Here is a 21,825-nt window from a genome sequence, read left to right on the forward strand (position 1 = left end):
ACCACAGCACCGAGACCGCCCTCATCGCAGCCACCGACGACATCCGAGCCCTTCTCGACAACGGAGAAACAGCGGCACTCATCCTCCTGGACCTCTCCGCCGCGTTTGACACGGTCTGCCACCGCACCCTAGTCCAACGCCTCAGTAACACCGGCATCCAAGAGAAGGTATTGAAGTGGATCATCTCGTTCCTCGCTGGAAGAACACAAAGAGTCCCCCTCCCCCCGTTTCGTTACGAGGCCACCGAAGTCATCTGCGGCGTCCCGCAAGGATCATCACTCAGCCCCACCCTCTTCAACGTCTACATGAGACCTCTAGCAGCCATCGCACGCCAACACAACCTCAACATCATCTCCTACGCCGACGACACCCAGCTGATCCTCTCCCTCACCAGAGACCCCGACACCGCCAGAACCAGCCTCCACGAAGGGATGAAAAACGTCGCAGAGTGGATGAAGAACAGCCGCTTGAAACTGAACTCAGACAAGACGGAAGTCCTCATCCTTGGACCATCACCCTCCGCCTGGGACGACTCCTGGTGGCCCCCAGCCCTGGGCACCGCCCCCAAGCAGACAGACCACGCACGCAACCTGGGCTTCATCCTGGACTCCTCCCTCTAGATGACCAGACAAGTCAACGCCGTCTCCTCCTCATGCTTTCACACCCTCCGCAAGATCTTCCGATGGATCCCGATCGAAACCAGGAAGACGGTCACCCAGGCCCTCGTCACCAGCCGGATGGATTACGGAAACCCCCTCTACTCCGGAACCACAGCCAAGCTACAGAAAAGACTACAACGCATCCAGAACGCCTCCGCCCGACTCATCCTGGACATCCCTCGACGCAGCCACATCTCCGGCCACCTGAGGAACCTGCACTGGCTCCCAGTCAACAAGAGGATCACGTTCAGGCTCCTCACCCACGCACACAAGTCTCTCCACGACCTGGGCCCCAAGTACCTCAACGACCGCCTGACCTTCCACACGCCCACCCGCCAGCTACGGTCCGCTAGCCTCGCCCTCGCCGCCGTACCACGCATCCGAAGAGCCACCGCCGGAGGCAGATCCTTCTCCTACCTGGCGGCCAAGACATGGAACTCCCTCCCCATCCACCTTCAGCTGACCCAGGACCACCTCGCCTTCAGGAGACAACTCAAGACCTGGCTGTTCGAGCAGTAGCGGCCCCCTTCCCCCAAGCGCCTTGAGACCCTTCCGGGTGAGTAGCGCGCTATACAAGTGCTATGATTAATCAATCAATCAAACTCTGAGATTTGCAGGGGTGGTGTCGAAATCAGTGACATCACTGATGACATCTCAGATGACATCACTGGTGACATCATCCACATAATCTGACGCAGCCACTCGCAGCCACTTATAACCTTTATTACACCCACTCCAACTTCCACACCACCATTCTCAAACCCCTTCACAGACCCATACCAGTACTTACAGAACTACTTACAGATTCATAGATCAGCACACATCCACTAACTCACCCATTCGGCTACTCCTACACCCACTTACTAAAACAGCTGTTAACATATCCACTCATACACCTATACAGCCACTCACACACGGAGTCAGTCGCCGATAGAGCTACTCACACACTTATACAGTCAATCACACAGTCACTAACTCACCCATACAGTTACACACACACTCAGACAGATGTACATGTACTCACTCAGCTATACAGTCACTGACAAGCACATATTCCCCCATACAGCCACTCTCCCATTAACTCACACACCCACACATGGTCACTCACATACCCCATCACTCACCTATACTGCCTTTCACATACCCAGTTACTCACCCATATACCAATGACACATGCATTCACTCACCGACACAGCCATATACACACTCACTAACCCATACAGATCCTCACACATGCACTGACTAACCGAAACAGCCACCGACTCATCCGTACAGGCAATCACACACCCCCTCACCCACCTACAAACTCATACACCCATACAGGTACTCTGATAACTAATGAATCACCTCTACAGCCACTCACGTACCCACTCGCCTACCCATACAGCCACTTAGATACCAGCTGACAGAATGATGCAGACATTCACACAACTTGGTCACTCACCCATACATTCACTCAGACACCTAATCAGTCACTTATATAATCAGTCACGCGCCCACTGAATTTTACATACAGGCACTCATACACTAACTGATTCACCAACACACCTTGATAGATAGAAATATATATTTTTTTTTAACACTCAAACTTTTAAAAACACTCACAGTCACAGAATGAGGTCATCAGTGGCGTCACTGACCGACATCCTCCAACAAAGTACACTCCTAAACGAGACATTATACTCTGATTTAGTGCCTTGTTCATTGTTTTTACTTAGGGTAGGAGACCCCCAGAATAAATTATTTTGTGCTAGGTACTCCCAATCCTATTTTAAACTCCCCTTACTACATCTATACAGCTCTGGCCACACACCCGCATTTCACCATACGGCTGTTGGATAAAAGATCTCCGATAAAGTGCCCCTTTTACAGAGAGCCCATAGGGTATTGCACCGCCAACCAAACAAAGAACAGACCATATGCTGAAGCATGACACCTGAGAGGGTGTGTGAGGGCATTACAATCCAACAAATGGATTCCCAACTGAAGACCCCATGTGGAAACATCTGGCTCTGGTCTTGTGTTGACTCTGTAACTCTGCCATTTGAGGAACAGCATTATTCCACTTCTTGGATAATGTCACTGTCCATGCCATGAGTGATATAATAAGAGGTGGCAAGCAGAGCATTGCGGGGTCACGAGTTTTCGTTAGCTCAGCTATCTATAACTGCTGAATCTCTCTGGTTTTATACGAGTGAAACGCCAGCCTAACTATAACGTCTCTGTAATTGTATTTTTTTTTCAGTATATTTCTAAGGTTTTTTAAATGCTAATTCCTAACTATAGTGTCCCTGTAACATTGGATTCTTTTTCTGTGAATATATATACATGCACAACTCCTCAATCTACACAATTAATTTAACCGTCAATGTACGTTAACTATACAGGGCTTTTCAGGCTATAATTTACCTCCTAATCTCATTAATTTACTTCTGCCTAAACCTGGACATAAACGTATATTTCTATGTTTCACATCTCAAACAGAAGTTCGGTCTTCAATTCGCAATTTACGTTTGTCACCTAATACTTAAGTTTGGTCAGTAACCACTATGCAGCCTTTATGAAAAGAGAGGAGTGTGTAGATTTTTGTAGTTCTAAAAAGGTTTGCTGTAATTTTTCAGCAAATGGTAAGATTTTAAAGAGCTCTGTGATAAATGCTGGTTAAAAATTAGAGGACCAGGTGAATGCCCAAACAGATCGAAGGTGTTGTGGTGGTGTGTGCCAATTATTTCCATTCACTATGCCAGCATCCTCCTCCACGTTGGCCCTTCCGTGTATCCCCACATTCCCTCACGCTGAGTCCCTCTTATGCTGCCACCATCTCTGTCAGCATATGTCATTTAGCTCCCCCAAGGTATTACTCCGCTCCCCTCTCACCGCGGCTGTCCCCGAGGCCCGCTCTCCCACCGCTCGAAGGCTCCGCCATGGGTTCACCGGTTTGCTCATCCACACACTCTCTGACTTCCAGGCGGAAACCTGGGCCATCCAACCTCGCCGCCAACAAGCAAATCGGAGCTCTTCCTAAACAGACTTACAGCAAATCAGACCAATGGCTGATGAATATGCTTTAATGGGCGGGTATAGGGGCGTTGGTTTGAGGGGGAGAAAAAGCAGAATGACGCAGAGCGGCAATGAACACAGAAAAAACACGACCGCGGCGCCCGTCAGCGAAGTCAAAGGCTGATTAGGAAGAAATACCACAGACGGCAGCGGTGTCATAACTGGCCGTCGATTATTCTTTCTAGGAATTGATTCGAACGAGATATTAGAGACAAACTACAAAAGACCTACATAATAACAATACTTTAAAATGGTTTAAAGCTGGAAAAGGGTTTTTAATTTCGTCATCATTGCTCATGTTGACAATTTGTTTTTGTTAGATTCTAGAACAGCTTGGAACTGGTAGATTGTTAAGGGGCTACATGGCTCGGAAATTGTCGTAAAAGTGCAGTTGTGGCACGTCATATCCCGAGATTACACCTTATGATTGGTCTATACAGCTGTTAAAATCTCAGACGTGGCGAGTAGAATTTATTTCTACATAGATGACAATGAGTCAACTTGACAGCCCTGCCAAGTGTCACACATCAGGCGTGATGCTAACTCATTTCAGTGTGGTGATCCGCATTACCATACTGAAATGCAAAGTCACGCATATGTGGCATAGACGTAGCGCTGCTTAATAGGTAATTGTTAGACCTGGGGTTACCAGTCCACATGGGGTAGCCTGGCACAGAGTAGGAAGACTAAACTCAGAGGCAAATTGTGTACAGCTTGCATCACACCAAGAACAGTAACTCAGCGTCCATCCACCAGAAAAAGAATGACTCTACACCAGGTTGGAAAAATACGGATTGCTTTATAAAAGTTTCTTCAGTATCTCTATATCTCTTAGCAAGGATCAAAATTCAGTTCAATCAATATCTCTCCATTTACTTATTGACATCTGCAAGGTTTCACATTACATTCTTATTATCGTTTTGTTCAGAAGAAAGCTTCTGAGTAATTATCCTTACACCTTCGCTTTTTGACATTAATCTCACAGTTTAGATAAGATGTATATCCAAATTAACGTTTTTACATGAGGAAACTGACAGGTACTTTACCCTAAGGAACTCAGGGACAACAAAAGCTAGAAGTACAACGATTCAGCAAACCTTTCCCCACTGGCACACCTGAAGAATGACTCAAGCAGCTGTATGATTAAAAGAAAACAGGCAGGTTATCCATACATTTCCTTTAGCCATATGTTTTACTTTGCTCTTGTAGAGAAGGTCCTGAATGTCATAAGAACACAGTAATGCCCTGGGGGATCTACCCCAATGTATTCCCTGAGTACCGTCTTTCTTGTCTCCTGCCCCAGCCCTATTGCCCTGATCTCGAATGGCTGAGGACTGAACAATGACCCAGAATACTCTTCCCCTCCAAAGTCACTCCTGCTCAAATAAGGCAGTCACTGGAGTCAGCAGATCCAGTACTTAGGTAGTATTGCTTGTGAAGTCAGTGGTCTGGCTTCCGTCGTCCCAAGCCTGTGTGTTACTGCCTAGTTCGCCAGCTTGCCACCAACTAAGGCCCAGACACGTTTGTTCCTGCCGCCCCCTTCCCGGCTTACTTCGTTAATGGTGAGTTGTCTTCGAGTCCCAGTCAGCGCCCATTCTAGGCCTCTGATCAAAGGACGGCTCCTCTGGTGACTGGTTTATCTCGCTTTCCTCTACTCTCGAAACGGGAGTCAGGGGTTCTTCACCCCACTGGCTCGTAGAGGCGTTCGGCCGACTTCCGCGGGCTTCCTCTCGCCGACTCCACCCACGACGAGCTCCGCCTTCGCCCGGCCTCTTCTGGCGTCTTCACGCCTCCTCCGACGTCACCGAAGCCTTGCCTCTGGAGCTCCGAGAGCCCCCGCTGCCCTCCGGCTCCACCGGCTGATCCCCGCTCTCACACCTCAGTGGAAGGAATCCGTGGCCAGGAGAAGGGGGGGGGCACTTTTCCACAGAAGGGATGATAGCTAGCGGGTCTGGACCTCCGCACGGTGAGTCTTGCTTCCGGTAACCAGGGTCCGGGCCTCGACTCCCTCACACAGCGCGCCAGCAATGGGTTGGCCTCTCAGCTCTGCCAGCTAGTTCTCTTCCGGCAGTATCAGGGGAGAATCGGGTTACCCCGCTGTGATCGTTATCACTTCAGAATTGGCTTCTCCTCGCTCCTTAGCTCTTACTGGGCATTCAGAGTCAAGAAGGGGGTATATTTTGGAGCTAGTGGAGTTACCACGGTGGCAGGGTTTGGTCGACAGGTAAGGGGTCACATCAATATGGAAAGGCAGCCAGCCCACAGGTCGATCTATCCCCTCCCAGTGCGCGTTCCTCCTCACCAAGTCACCTTACTCCTCACCAGTTCCGCCCCACACTCTCTGGTCACTTCTAAAATGGCCGCCCTGGTTCTGACCTTTATATAGACTGGCCTCAGGCTACCAGAACCAGCTGGAAGGTTCTGGAGCTTTTCCCATACATTCCTATGGCGCCAGTTCCTGAGGTAATCAGTTGTGGCAGTTACCAGCCACCATTTTGTGTGACTAAGGACTCCACACGCCGCAGGACTCCACTGGACGGACCACAGCTGCGTCCACTTCACCTTCAGAAGAACGACGATCCACCACCACCAGCAACAGGTTGCCCGAAGAAGCTGGAACAAGATCACAGCCGACCAGCTCGCCGCTTCCCTGAGTCAGCACCCTCCCGCCAGCTCAGCGAACCCCAGCCAGGCCGCCGACAACCTCACGAAGTGGATCAGCAACTGCGCGGACAAACTCGCCCCCCTGAGGACCCCGCCCAGCAGACCCGGCAGCAAGAAGGCCCCATGGTTCACCGACGAACTCAAGAGTTCCAAGAAGAACTGCCGAGCCCTCGAGAAAGTCTGGAGAAGGGAACCAACACCGGACAACAGGACCACCCTCAAGCTTGCCACCCGGAAGCACCACCAACTGATCCGCGCCACCAAGAAAACTGCATTCAAGGACCGGCTGGACAACAACGCACACAACTGCAAGGAACTCTTCAACATCGTGAAAGAGCTCTCCAACCCCAACGCCGGAAACAACGACATCACCCCTTCGCAAGACCTCTGCAACTCCCTCGCCTCCTACTTCCACAACAAGATCGCGGACATACACAACAGCTTCAGCACTCAACCGACGCACGCCAAGACCGAACCACCGCCCCCCACAACCACCCTCCGCGCCTGGACTCCGATCAGCACCGATGACACCGTCCGCATGATGAACTCCATCCACTCCGGATCTCCAACCGACCCCTGCCCTCACCACGTCTTCAACAAGGCCGACACCGTCATCGCACCCCACCTGCGGGACATCATCAACACCTCCTTCGACACCGCCACCTTCCCGGAGAGCTGGAAGCACGCCGAACTCAGCGCTCTACTAAAGAAACCAACAGCGGACCCCACCGAACTCAAAAATTACCGCCCCATCTCGCTCCTCCCGTTTCCAGCCAAAGTCATCGAGAAGACCGTCAACAAACAGCTGGCCGCCTTCCTCGAGACGAATGGATCCCTCGACCCCTCACAGTCTGGCTTCCGAGCCAACCACAGCACCGAGACCGCCCTCATCGCTGCCACCGATGACATCCGAGCCCTGATGGACAACGGAGAAACAGCGGCCCTCATCCTCTTAGACCTCTCCGCGGCATTCGACACTGTCTGCCACCGCACCCTAGTGCAGCGCCTCAGCAACGTCGGAATTCAGGAAAAGGCACTGGAATGGATCGTCTCCTTCCTCGACGGAAGAACACAGAGAGTCCGTCTACCACCGTACAAGTCAGAGGCCACCGAAGTCATCTGCGGCGTCCCTCAAGGATCCTCGCTGAGCCCCACCCTCTTCAACGTCTACATGAGCCCCCTCGCGCCCATCGCACGCCAACACAACCTCAACATCATCTCCTACGCCGATGACACCCAGCTGATCCTCTCCCTGACCAACGACCCCGCCGCTGCCAGAGCCAACCTTCACGAAGGGATGAAAGATGTAGCCGAGTGGATGAAGACCAGCCGCCTGAAACTGAACTCAGACAAGACGGAAGTCCTCATCCTGGGCTCCTCGCCCTACGCCTGGGACGACTCCTGGTGGCCCCCCGCCCTGGGCACCGCACCCACACCGACAGACCACGCACGCAACCTGGGCTTCATCCTGGACTCCTCCCTCTCCATGACCAGACAAGTCAACGCCGTCTCCTCGTCATGCTTCAACATCCTGCGCATGCTACGGAAGATCTTCCGGTGGATCCCCATCGAGACCAGGAAGACGGTCACCCAGGCCCTCGTCACCAGCCGACTGGACTACGGCAACGCCCTCTATGCCGGAACCACCGCCAAGCTCCAGAAGAGACTCCAGCGGATCCAGAACGCCTCAGCCAGACTCATCCTCGACATCCCCCGACGCAGCCACATCTCCGGACATCTGAGAGACCTGCACTGGCTCCCCGTCAACAAAAGGATCACCTTCCGTCTCCTCACCCACGCACACAAAGCCCTACACGATCAAGGCCCGAGCTACCTCAACAACCGCATCAACTTCTACGCTCCCAAACGCCACCTCCGATCAGCCAGCCACGCCCTCGCCGCCATCCCCCGCATCCGAAGAACGACAACAGGAGGAAGGTCCTTCTCCCACCTGGCCGCCAAGACCTGGAACTCCCTCCCGACCGACCTGCGCCTGACCCAAGACCACCTCTCCTTCAGGAAGAAGCTCAAGACCTGGCTGTTCGAGCGGTAGCAGCACCCCCCCCCCCCCCCCCCCCCCCCCCCCCCCCCCAAGCGCCTTGAGACCCTCCGGGTAGGTAGTGCGCTCTATAAATGTCCTTGATTGATTGATTGACTAAATTTTCACCATTATAAGGGAACATCTAGGCCTCAAAAAGTTATAGGGACAAGGTAGCACCTAACCCCTAGGACAACACTAAAAATTTCCAGTGAACATAAAAATGAAAAGTACTAGGAGGCAAAAAGGGACCAAATAAATAAATAATAGGAGGACCACCCAAAGGGCTGACAGGTCTAACACGCGTCCCCCCCAGCTGAAAGTGGGGAGAGCTACCCAACCCCTTGGGAGTTCTCATCACTAAGGCGGAAATACCTAGAGAGACCGTCTGCATTGGCGTGGTCTACTCCAGGCCGATGTTCCACCCGGAAGTCCATTCCCTGTAGGGAGATAGACCATCTCAACAACTTGGGATTTTCTCCCTTCATTTGCATCAGCCAACGAAGGGGACGGTGGTCAGTCTGAACCAGGAAGTGCGAGCCAAACAGGTATGGGCGCAACTTCTTCAGAGCCCATACCACTGCAAAGGCTTCCCGCTCAATTGCACTCCACCTCTGTTCCCGGGGAAGTAGTCTCCTGGACAGGAAGACAACAGGTTGATCCAGACCCTCTTCATTGAGTTGCGATAACACTGCCCCAATGCCATGTTCTGATGCATATGTTTGGACAATGAATTCCTTAGAGAAATCCGGAGCTCTCAGGACTGGAGCCGCACACATTGCTTGTTTTAAGGTGTCAAAGGCTTGCTGAGAAGCCTCTGTCCAGACTACCCGTCGTGGTTGCCTTTTGGATGTGAGTTCAGTTAGGGGTGACACAATGGTGCCATACCCCTTCACAAAGCGACGGTAGTAACCGGTGAGGCCCAGGAAAGTTCGGACCTCAGTTTGAGTCTTGGGGGGCTCCCAGGCCATGATAGCCTCAATCTTCGCCTGGAGGGGCTGCACCGTTCCCCTGCCCACCAACTGGCCAAGGTACACCACCGACTTCTGCCCGATCTGACATTTACTGGCCTTGATTGTCAAGCCAGCCTGTTTCAGGGCCCGGAGAACAGCTTGTAGATGACACAAATGGTCCTCCCAGCTGCTGCTGAAGACGGCAATGTCATCCAGATAAACAGCGGAGAAGGCCTCAATCCCGGAGAGGACCTCGTTCACCAGCTGCTGAAAGGTGGCAGGAGCGTTCTTGAACCCAAAGGGCATTACACAGAACTGGTAGTGGCCCTCAGGCGTGGAGAAGGCTGACCTTTCCTTGGCTCCATCTGTAAGGGAGATCTGCCAGTACCCTGAGGTGAGGTCAAAGGTACTCAAGTATTGGGCAGCTCCCAGCCGGTCAATGAGTTCATCCGCCCTAGGGATCGGATGGGCATCAGTTTTGGTTACTGAATTTAGTCCCCGGTAATCCACACAGAACCTTAGTTCTGGGGTGGTGCCCGGTGGGGCAGCTTTTGGTACCAGAACCACCGGACTGGACCAGGGGCTACTTGAAGGTTCAATTACTCCTAGCTCCAGCATCTTAGTGACTTCACTGTGGATGCTGGCCTTCACCTTGTCTGACAGCCGGTAGATCTTAGACTTCACAGGTGGGCTGTCTCCTGTGTCCACATCATGGGTACACAGATGGGTCCTTCCCGGGACAAGGGAGAACAGCGAGGAGTACTGCTCTAAGACCTGTTGGCAGTCCCTACGCTGTTCAGGAGTGAGGGATGGGGAGAGAATCACTCCCTCCACCGACCCATCCTTTTCCTGAGACGAAAACAGATCAGGGAGAGGCTCACTCTCCTCTTCCTCTGCTCCATCAGGTTTCAGGTTTTAATGTCTTTATTTCGATGATAAAATCATAAAAGACAATTTTAACAATCATTTAAAACAATTTCATTATCCCTACATAATACAAAAAATGTTATAAAATAGTTACGTCTATATATAATCAACGGTCTAGACTCTATTTAGAATCCACAGTTAAAAAGTTATTAAACCATTATTAGAAGTGAACAAGACATTAAATTTAACAATTCTTAAAAATTAAATTTAACAATTCTTAAAAATATATTTGGCATTTGCTAAAAAGTACTATGCAATTTACACACTTTATTTAATCATGTGGCGGTTGAATTCCTTCTTGCTCTAATTGCCCATGCCCAGCCTAGATATTTGGCCAAACATGTCACAGTGAAATCAGTTGTATTTGTTTTTAAGGCCCATATTGCATCCGAGGATTTTTTACATTTCATGCGTTTAAAAATGGGTTTTAGCCATTTTAAACGGGGTTCTCTATATTGGGGGCAGGCGAACAAAAAATGGCCCTCTGTTTCCTTACACCCGGGGCAGTAACTACAAAGATTGGTAGTGTTGTTGCACCAGGATGAGGTAAAGGAATTAAGGGGTAATGAGCCCACCCGAAATTGGTGGAACAGTTTTCTGTCCAATGGCCTGGAGATAAGATCCCAATATATCTCACGAGCCGGATCCAATTTGAATCTTAAAAAACGCCCCGTTAAATCATCGAAACTTGATGCATGTGCCAACGAATGACGAGTTGAGGCCCAAAATAAACTCTTAAATTCCTTTTTCGGGGGGAAATTGTTAGTGCTTGGCGAAACCCACAGATGGCTAAGACCCATATCACATAGGCTCTTTTTCACCGAGTGAAGCCAGGGGATTCGCTCTGAGCGCCCAATTGCCTTCACCTCGGTTAGCTCCCTTGCAAAGAGTGCCAACTCCTCCGTAGTCCACAAACGCCTCCAGGTAGACACTACTCTATACCTTGCCATGTCTGTTATTGGAAGGCAACCCATGTCGTGGCAAAGAGGGGTTAATGGAGTTGATTGGGGAAGCCCCACTAGGTTGCGAAGAAACCTACACTGGATTTTATACAAGCTTGAGAGATCCATAAAACCCCATAGCTCAGCCCCATAGAGTGTTGCAGCATTAATTTTGACATCATAAATTTGTAATGCAGGGGCAACCCTTTTGGTGATAGATTTCTTTTGCTCTCGCAGGAGACAGCCAGTCAATTGGGCCAATTTTAACTGCTGGGTCTCTATTTGTGGTTTCCAAGACAAACGGTAATCCAGAGTGACCCCCAGATACGTCATCGTGTCAACTTGATCCAGGTTAACCCCGTTAAGTTGAACACTACTACGTATTGGTTTTTTCCTGGAGAAAACCATAAATTTAGTTTTCCCCACATTTATCTGGAGGTCATTTTGGAGGCAGAATTCCTCAAAGTGATTTAGAGCCCTCTGCAGACCCCCCCTCGTCCTTGATAAGAGGAGGGTGTCGTCCGCAAAGATCAACATTGGGAATTTAGTCCCCGCCAGGGACGGTGCATCCGTGTTGATAGACCCGAAGAATTTCACTACCTGATCTATGAAGAGTAAGAATAGGGTGGGTGCGAGAACGCACCCCTGACGGACTCCTCGTGACACTCGGAATGGGTCCGTAACTTGCCCTTGTGCCCCCCATCTGACCCTAGCGAAATTATCTTCGTGTAGTCTAATAATAATTTCCACTAATTCCCCCGGCATTCCTAGGTCCCTTAATACCCGCCATAATTTTTCCCTCGGCACCAAATCAAAAGCCGATTTCAGGTCTATAAAAGCAGCAAAGATGGTACCACCGCCAAGTGTGACAGTCTTCCAAAAGATCATACAAAACCTCAAGACCTGGTCAATGGTACTTGTACCAGATCTGAAGCCCGCCTGTAATGGGGACAGTATTCCTTCAAGCTCCATCCACCCAAGAACCCTCACCAAAATCATTCGAGCAAACACTTTTTGAAAGCAGTCAATTAAGCTGATCGGGCGGTAGTTCCCAGGGTTTGATCTATCGCCCTTTTTGTGTATGGGGAGAATCTCCGCCCCTTTCCAGGTCTTGGGGATACGGGCACCTCCTGCTATGGTATTGGCTATACTAGTTAAGTAAGGTACCCAAAGGCCTATATTTGCTTTGAATAGGTCTGCCGGAATTTGGTCCAAACCAGGTGCCTTCCCCCTCTTTGTTAACCCTAATGCATACTCCACTTCTGCTTCAGTAAAAGACAGGGTCGTAGTGCTGGGAATTGTTACCATCAACATAGTTGGTCTGGATAAGGAGTCTACGGCTACTGGGCAAAATTGGGTAGAGTAATATTTAATCCAGTCTTCCGGGCATACATGGTTAGACGGAGTACGAAACTCACCATCCTTTCCACTTTTGACTATATCCCAGAATTTGGTCTGGTCGTTTGATTTACTGGCGTCTAGAAGATCCGCCCAAAAATCATCTTCCCATTCCTTTTTAGCCACCCATTGCACCTTTTTATACCTTTTCCTGGCCTCTTTAACTGCACCAGAATCTCTAGATTTAACTTGCTCAATGAGATAACTATGGGCCTCTCTACATTCTCTATTGTACCATTTTGCTCTTAGGGGATTCGAGTGCCCAATGTTTGACTTACATGGCTTTGATAAAATAATGTTAAGTTCAGAAAAACATTTGTCATGTAAGCCCATCATCTTATGTAGTTCGCCCTGACCCCGCTCAACTGCAACGGTCCTCATATTGTTTAAGGCGTTTGTCACCACATTTTCAATGTCGGCCTGTATCGTTACATCATTTGAAATTAGTGACCACTTCACTCTCCTCCGATCATTTGCTAAGGTTACAACCCCGAGCCCCCTTGGATCAGGTTCCCCTAATCTTATCTGATCAAACATTTTAAATTTCAGGGACAGGGGGTTATGGTCACTTTCTGGACGTATTATGATTTCCATGTCATCAATTACACTCCAATATTCCATTTTTATAAAGATGTAATCAATCCGACTTTTCCTCACACCATTGTCAAAAGTGGGTTTAGCTTCAATGTCCGATTTGGTGCGTCCATTCACTGCCCTTAGACCCCAAGTAAGACAAAAAGCTGTCCAGTTCAGAGCGGCCTCCGTTGCTTTAACTGGAATTTTATTGGAAAGTTCGGGGATCTTCCATGTGGCATCTTCTTCAAACCCCCAGTTATCCTCCGGCAGATACAATGGCTCAATCGTACAATTGATATCCCCTGCTAAAATGATTAGTGATGCTTTATTCCAGCCCGTTAATAGCGTGTCTAAAGCACCTATCAACTTGGGGCATCGGCCGCCAGGGAGGCCTCTGGAATATATGTTAATAATAAGCATGTCCTGCCCCCCTGCTTTGCTCAACCTAATAGCCAGTATGTCAGGATTATCTATATACAATTCGGCAGCTGAAAAACACCAGGCCTGTTTTACCCATGTGGTTAATCCCCCAGACGCCCGCCCCTTTGTACCTTTTATTGCAGGTTTAGAAAAGTTTATGTATCCAGCCATATAAAACGGAGCTGTAGCCCACGTTTCCTGCAACAATACGACCTCGTAATTACCTATAAACCCCAACCAATCCTCAGATTCCAAGCGTGACTTGGCTCCAGCAACATTCCAAGACACGATATATGAGCTTAGTGAGTCTATCTCTGCATGATTGTTACTAACAGGGATAGGGGAATGGGGGCTCAGTAGGCAAGTATCTGTTGGTCCAATTTCTTCTATATTAGAAGAGATAATATTAGTCCCCACAGGCTCCCTCTGCATCCTGGTATTATGGAGCGTAAACAGTTGCTCCCTTGCTAGTTTTTGGATGTGGGTGGGAGGGGTGTACACTCCTTCAACTTCCACTGATACTAAGTTAGGTAACTGGGTCGTTGCACATAGTCAGTCCACCCATTCTAGGTCTGACAGTGCCTCAAATTGGTTGTGAAGGGGAGGATAATATTGGGGGTAGTGTATTGCAGGCTCTCGGGGTCTTCCCCCTTTAACTTTCCATGGATTGTGGCCCATATAGTTAGTTTGGTGTATATGGGGGTAGAAGTAGCCAAGGTGTAAGGTCTGAACATCACCCAAACGGGCGAATCTGGCTTTCCTCTGGATTCTGTCTACTACCCAGGGATCTCTGAATGAAACTAAAATACAGTCCCCTTCCAAATCTTTTTCGCCCTTTCCTACCCATTCTACTCTCCTAACATAGAGGATTTCGGTAGGGGATGACGGGGAAAGTGGGCGATGTTTATTCAGCCAGAATGTGACCTTATTCCGCAAATCCGCTTGAGATTCTTTAAAACCCTCTCTAAGGGGGGCCACTCCTGTTAGTACAATAGTATATTGTGACGCTTCTGGGGGCAGATTAACTCTCAATGGATTTCGTGTGGTTCTATTATTAGTCCTCTTATTCCTGTCTGTATATGGGGTTTTATTATCCCTTCCCAATGCAGGAGTGTATACCGGGGTATTTTTTTGCTGATTTGATACACCATTCTCTCGATCTTTTTTCCCCTGAGCATTGTTGGCTGCCAATGGATGTTTGGCCTTCGGTGTTTCTTTGACCGGGACTCTACTAGCAGGTGGTATTTTTACCCCCGTTTGTTGTTTCTTATTTATATTAATAGTTGGTGTCACCGCCGGATTGGTTTTGGTTATCCCCGTATTTAGCGTTGTTCCCCCAGTTGGATTTGGGCCCCTCAACTTTATACCAGTAGGTATTAGATTTTGTAGGAGGTCCATATTAATATTAATAGCTGCTTCTAAGACATCTATTTTAGCGGACATTATCCTAGTATTCTCTATGACCGGAAGCAGTAAAGATTTAACCATTGCTTCCATTTTTGCCAACAGGGCATCATCACTGCTAAAACAGGTTGGACAGGGGTTTGAAGACCCAGAGTGGGCCAGTGATGGGCAGTACACTATTGGGGGTCCTTGAGTGGTCTGGGAGTGGGAGGAGCTATTTGCGTGATCTAATTTGAGTTGTTTCTGTATCATGACCCCCTGTGGACTTGAAACATGTTTTCTTTTTCGTGATGCCTGATTGGGAATTACTGGTAGCGGGACGGGGGTACTGGGTAGGGTAGGGACATGTACTTGCGGGGTTCCTGGCGAAGTACGCTTATCATTCTCAGTAAGTAGGCTATCCCCATCTGTACTAGTCAAACTATAGTCAGGGTTCAGATCCGTATTTTCTTGTGACCTAGGTGTTATTGCTTCGACCCCATCCTCATGGACTATTATGTCAGCGTTTGATGTAGAAATACAGTTAAACGCTGCATTGGTTAGTGGGCTTTTAGCGCAGGCCAGAGCACCTAGTGAGGAGCGTTTCCCAGTAACTAGGTGCAGGGACAATCTGTGCTCAACCTGTTCAATTTCTTTTTCTAGTATTCCTGTGGCTCTGGTAATAAAAGCATCTAGGGGGCCTGAAACAACACCCTGTGAAGTTTGAATATGCACTAGTCGTTGTTTACCAGATCTCAGGGCCATATTTATGTGCAGGTGTTAGAGCCTCTGGGTACAGTTTGTCAAAAGTATCTAAATATAAAAATAAAATAAACCAGGGCTCTTGGCCCAACCCAACCTCGTCCGGCCCCGGACGGCCACAGACGGTCCCGCCCTTGTCCCGGTCTTCTCCCGGCGCACTCCCGCGCGCTCCCGCGCAGCGGGAAAGACTACTCCTCTTAAAGAAGCACAAGGGTGGCCTAGGGGGCGTGTCCGGCAGGGAGAGGAGCCCAGCTGACAACGGGCGCGCGGGGACTCCTGGGAGTTTGAGTCCACCCGCTCTACCCTCGCAGCCCTGCCGGTGTCCACACGAAGCCCCTAGCAAGTATCCCACAGCCGCCTGAGTCCGCGAAGCGGGACCCGCGCAGCGGGTCCGGCGAGCAGCAACGGCTCAGCAGGCTGGATTCAGGTGATGCGAAGGTCCGTGGCGTGGCAAGGATTCCCGGTGAGGTTTTCCACTCCTGTGCGGGCTGGAGGCGCTTAAGTGGTGTTAAGTTGGGGGCGTGTCCGGCAGGGAGAGGAGCCCAGCTGACAACGGGCGCGCGGGGACTCCTGGGAGTTTGAGTCCACCCGCTCTACCCTCGCAGCCCTGCCGGTGTCCACACGAAGCCCCTAGCAAGTATCCCACAGCCGCCTGAGTCCGCGAAGCGGGACCCGCGCAGCGGGTCCGGCGAGCAGCAACGGCTCAGCAGGCTGGATTCAGGTGATGCGAAGGTCCGTGGCGTGGCAAGGATTCCCGGTGAGGTTTTCCACTCCTGTGCGGGCTGGAGGCGCTTAAGTGGTGTTAAGTTGGGGGCGTGTCCGGCAGGGAGAGGAGCCCAGCTGACAACGGGCGCGCGGGGACTCCTGGGAGTTTGAGTCCACCCGCTCTACCCTCGCAGCCCTGCCGGTGTCCACACGAAGCCCCTAGCAAGTATCCCACAGCCGCCTGAGTCCGCGAAGCGGGACCCGCGCAGCGGGTCCGGCGAGCAGCAACGGCTCAGCAGGCTGGATTCAGGTGATGCGAAGGTCCGTGGCGTGGCAAGGATTCCCGGTGAGGTTTTCCCCTCCTGTGCGGGCTGGAGGCGCTTAAGTGGTGTTAAGTTGGGGGCGTGTCCGGCAGGGAGAGGAGCCCAGCTGACAACGGGCGCGCGGGGACTCCTGGGAGTTTGAGTCCACCCGCTCTACCCTCGCAGCCCTGCCGGTGTCCACACGAAGCCCCTAGCAAGTATCCCACAGCCGCCTGAGTCCGCGAAGCGGGACCCGCGCAGCGGGTCCGGCGAGCAGCAACGGCTCAGCAGGCTGGATTCAGGTGATGCGAAGGTCCGTGGCGTGGCAAGGATTCCCGGTGAGGTTTTCCACTCCTGTGCGGGCTGGAGGCGCTTAAGTGGTGTTAAGTTGGGGGCGTGTCCGGCAGGGAGAGGAGCCCAGCTGACAACGAGCGCGCGGGGACTCCTGGGAGTTTGAGTCCACCCGCTCTACCCTCGCAGCCCTGCCGGTGTCCACACGAAGCCCCTAGCAAGTATCCCACAGCCGCCTGAGTCCGCGAAGCGGGACCCGCGCAGCGGGTCCGGCGAGCAGCAACGGCTCAGCAGGCTGGATTCAGGTGATGCGAAGGTCCGTGGCGTGGCAAGGATTCCCGGTGAGGTTTTCCACTCCTGTGCGGGCTGGAGGCGCTTAAGTGGTGTTAAGTTGGGGGCGTGTCCGGCAGGGAGAGGAGCCCAGCTGACAACGGGCGCGCGGGGACTCCTGGGAGTTTGAGTCCACCCGCTCTACCCTCGCAGCCCTGCCGGTGTCCACACGAGGCCCCTAGCAAGTATCCCACAGCCGCCTGAGTCCGCGAAGCGGGACCCGCACAGCGGGTCCGGCGAGCAGCAACGGCTCAGCAGGCTGGATTCAGGTGATGCGAAGGTCCGTGGCGTGGCAAGGATTCCCGGTGAGGTTTTCTCTGCTCCATCAGTCACCATCATTAAGATGACTTCGGGCCTCTCATGGTGGGGTTTGAGGCGATTGGCATGGAGCACCCGAAGGGGCTGCTGGGGGGTCTTAAGATCCACTAAGTAAGTGGCCTTACCCTTCTTCTCCATCACTTCAAAGGGGCCTGTCCAGCGATCCTGGAGGGCACTGAGCTCTCCAGGTTCCATCACCCACACTTTCTGGCCAGGCTCCAACTCCACAGGGTGAGCATTGTGGTCATCCCACTCCTTCATCACAGCTTGGCTGGCTTCCAAGTTGTCAGAAGCTTGTTTCCACAACTTAGCCATCTGGCTCCGGAAGGCCAGCATGTAGCTCACCACATCCTGGGGAAGCTTCTTGGGAGTCTTTTCCCATCCGTCTTTCACCAGGCTGAGAGGTCCACACACAGGGTGCTCATACATAAGTTCAAAGGGGCTGAAGCCCACTCCCTTCTGTGGCACTTCCCTGTATGAAAACAACAGACAGGGTAGGAGGACGTCCCATTTCCTCCGCAGGCTCTCAGGCAGACTTCTGATCATGCCTTTCAAGGTTTTGTTGAACCTTTCCACTAGACCATTGGTCTGTGGGTGGTAAGGAGTGGTGAACCGGTAGGTAACCCCACACTCCTTCCACATAGCCCGCATGTAAGCTGACATGAAGTTGGTCCCCCTGTCGGACACAACTTCCTTGGAGAAACCCACTCGGGTAAAGATCCCCATCAGGGCCCTTGCCACTGCAGGTGCAGTAATGGTCCTCAGAGGAATTGTCTCTGGGTACCGTGTGGCGTGATCCACCAGAACCAGGATAAACCTGTGACCAGCTGAAGTTGGTGGATCCAATGGCCCCACAATGTCGATGCCCACCCTTTCAAAGGGGGTGCTAACGACAGGAAGTGGTTCCAGGGGAGCTTTCAGCTTCACTCCTGTTTTCCCACTGGCTTGGCAAGACACACATGTCCGGCAGTAAGTGTCGGACGCCACATCCATCTGAGGCCAATAAAAGTGGGGGACAAGCCGGGCAAAGGTCTTGTCCTGTCCCAAGTGTCCTGCCAAGGGTATCTCATGAGCCAGTTCTAGAAGAAAGGCTCGGTAACGTTGAGGGACAACCAAGGCCAGTGATGAACCGTGCACTGGTGCCTTGGGTTCACTGTAGAGGAGTCCATCCTCCCAGTAAATATGGTAGTTCCCAGTAACGTTACCTGCTGCCTGGGCTTTGGCCTGTCGACTCAGTCCCTCAAGGGTAGGGCACTCCTTCTGGCCCTTACAAAACTCCTCCCTGGTAGGCCCCCCTTCCACATGCCACTCGACAGGGATAGGTAGGTTTTCCAGGGAGACAACATCCCCCTCCGCGGACTCCTGGTCCACCACCACAGGTGGCCTATCCGTCTCACGGGGCGTGGATGCCGAGGCAGGCTTCTCCTGTCCCCGGATATTTCCCTTCCTGGCAGCTGGCTGTGCCTTTGTTTCAGGCTCCAGCCCTGGCGAACTCCCCCTCCGGGTAGTCGCGGAACTTGTGCTGGAACAGGCCCAGTCAGGTGTACCCAGCATCTCAGAATGAGTCCGGTATTCCACCTCCTTCCAAGCATTGTGCTCCATGTCATTCCACAACAGACAATCAACTGGCATGGCAGGGCTTATGGAAACTCGAAGTAGACCTGCAACCCCTTCCCACTCAAATGGAACCTCGGCCACCGGGTAGTGACCCATTCTGCCGTCAGCCATCGCGGCGGGGTGGAGTACATGTGGAATCACCTGCTCTGGAGACACCAGATGACTTCTTACCATAGTCATACTGGCTCCTGTGTCTCTCAGAGCTTCCCCTCTTTGGCCATTGATGGTGACCCACTGCCCATACTTGGTAGTATTTGAGGGCACCTGGATCTTAGGAACCATCTCCCGATCTCCCAGGGACACTAAGGTGACACCCGCCCATTCCCCCCCCCCCCCTTATCCAAGGGCAACTCCTCCCCGATCACTACACTAGCTACTCCCGGGGCTTTTCCTCCAGTGGGAGGGGGTGGTCTCTTTGGGCACTTGACATCACCTTTATAGTGCCCAACCCCACCACACTCATAGCAGCGGACAACCGTGGGGTGCTGACTATGGTCAGGATGAGGGTTTCTTGGCGGGTTAGCCTTGGGTATGAATCCTGTTCCCTTTCCCTGGAAACTGTTTTGGGGGCCTTTTGAGAACTCCCTCTTTTTATCTCCCCCTCTTTCTTCTGGGGAGTGCCCTGTCCGGTCCTTTGGGAATCCCCTCCAGTCCCCTTTAAGGACACCTGGGTACTAGCCCAGATGTCCGCCTCCTCAGCAAGCTTCCGGGGGCTGGTCAGCTTGCTGTCAACCAGGTGCTGTCGAAGCTCGGGAAAACATTTCTCGAGTAGGTGCTCCTTGAGGATAAGATCATACAACCCCTCGTAGTCCCCCACCTCGCTGCCTTGCACCCAACCCTCTAGGGCCTTCTTTGCATAGTCTAGGAAATCCACCCAATTCTGTGTGCCCAGTTTGTGGCTGCTCCTAAACTTCTGTCTGTATTTTTCTGGAGTCAACCCAAACTTTTTTATCAGCGCCACTTTCATGGTGGGCTAGTGGGTCTGCTCTCCCTGGTCTAGGGCCAAAAGTGTATCCCTTCCTGCAGGAGGCATGTATTTATACAAGCCACCCCCCCAGTGTTTTTCCAATATCCCATGGGCTCTTAAGGAGACCTCATAGGCAGCCAGCCACTTTGCAATGTCATCCCCTGCGCTGTAGCTGGCGACTACGTCCTTTGGCAAATAGGGTCTGGGTTCCCTGGTTGTGTCTTTGGTTCGCTGTCACCAACAGGAGCACTAGGAGTCCCTAATTGCAAGACCTTGAGGTCTAACTCCCTGAGACTCAACTCATGAGCCATTCTCTTTTCCTACCTCTCCTTCTTCAACCTAGCTAGCTCCCACTTCAACTGCCTTTTCTCTCTCCGGTCAGCTAATTCGGCTTTGGTCAAGCTCCTTTCAGAGACACTACTGCCCTCCCTCGAAAGTGTCCTAGGACCTGTTAGTAGGTTCCCCCCTTCGGTTCGGTACAGTACATCCACTCCAATGACAGTGTCCCGATCCCCCTCTTCCTCCTCCTTCCTCCAATCTGGATGAGCTGCCATCCATGCTCTCAAGCTGGTTTGGAGTTCTCCCTTTTTAGCACCACGCTAGAAAAACACCCCCTTTCTCTGACAAAATTCTCTGAGTTGTGCCGCAGTATAGGTCTCCAACTCTTCCAAATCAAATTCCATTTTGCCAACAGGGTATCAAACAGCCACTTGGAAGAATTCAAGGAAGGGTATCACGTGAGGGCTTCCTCCACCCTCCACCAGGAAAGAATTTGGAAAAGCAAAACTGTAATTAGGGAGTCCACTAGGAGAAAACTCCAGGTGTAGGCCTGTGGTATACACTGCGTTACTACGAAGTGGATGCAAGCACAAGCTTTAATCCCACCACTGATCACCAATTATGTTAGACCTGGGGTTACCAGTTCACATGGGGTAGCCTGGCACAGAGTAGGAAGACTAAACTCAGAGGCAAATTGTGTTCAGCTTGCATCACATCAAGAACAGTAACTCAGCGTCCATCCACCAGAAAAAGAATGACTCTACACCAGGTTGGAAAAATACGGATTGCTTTATAAAAGTTTCTTCAGTATCTCTATATCTCTTAGCAAGGTTCAAAATTCAGTTCAATCAATATCTCTCCATTTACTTATTGACATCTGCAAGGTTTCACATTACATTCTTATTATCGTTTTGTTCAGAAGAAAGCTTCTCAGTAATTATCCTTACACCTTCGCTTTTTGACATTAATCTCACAGTTTAGATAAGATGTATATCCAAATTAACGTTTTTATATGAGGAAACTGACAGGTACTTTACCCTAGGGAACACAGGGACAACAAAAGCTAGAAGTACAATGATTCAGCAAACCTTTCCCCACTGGCACACCTGAAGAATGACTCAAGCAGCTGTATGATTAAAAGAAAACAGGCAGGTTATCCATACATTTCCTTTAGCCATATGTTTTACTTTGCTCTTGTAGAGAAGGTCCTGAATATCATAAGAACACAGTAATGC

The 21,825-nt window shown here is 51.1% G+C and overlaps 1 protein-coding gene across 2 annotated transcripts in view; it reads right to left on the reverse strand.

Annotated features, from left to right (window-relative positions):
- The window catches only part of SPRYD3 (SPRY domain containing 3), a 686,433-nt gene that overhangs the window by 658,655 nt on the left and 5,953 nt on the right, over positions 1-21,825 (reverse strand). Inside the window, exon 1 of one of the 2 annotated variants that reach the window (XM_078687310.1) lies at positions 3,537-3,674. The exons of the other annotated variant lie outside the window; for it this stretch is intronic. The gene's annotated coding sequence lies outside the window, so the exon portion shown is untranslated. Of the gene's footprint in view, positions 1-3,536; positions 3,675-21,825 lie in introns of those variants that run through there. 2 annotated transcript variants of the gene reach the window in all.

The sequence above is a fragment of the Lissotriton helveticus genome, chromosome 1_1 (genome assembly GCF_964261635.1).
Source record: "Lissotriton helveticus chromosome 1_1, aLisHel1.1, whole genome shotgun sequence".
Lineage (NCBI taxonomy): Eukaryota > Metazoa > Chordata > Amphibia > Caudata > Salamandridae > Lissotriton > Lissotriton helveticus.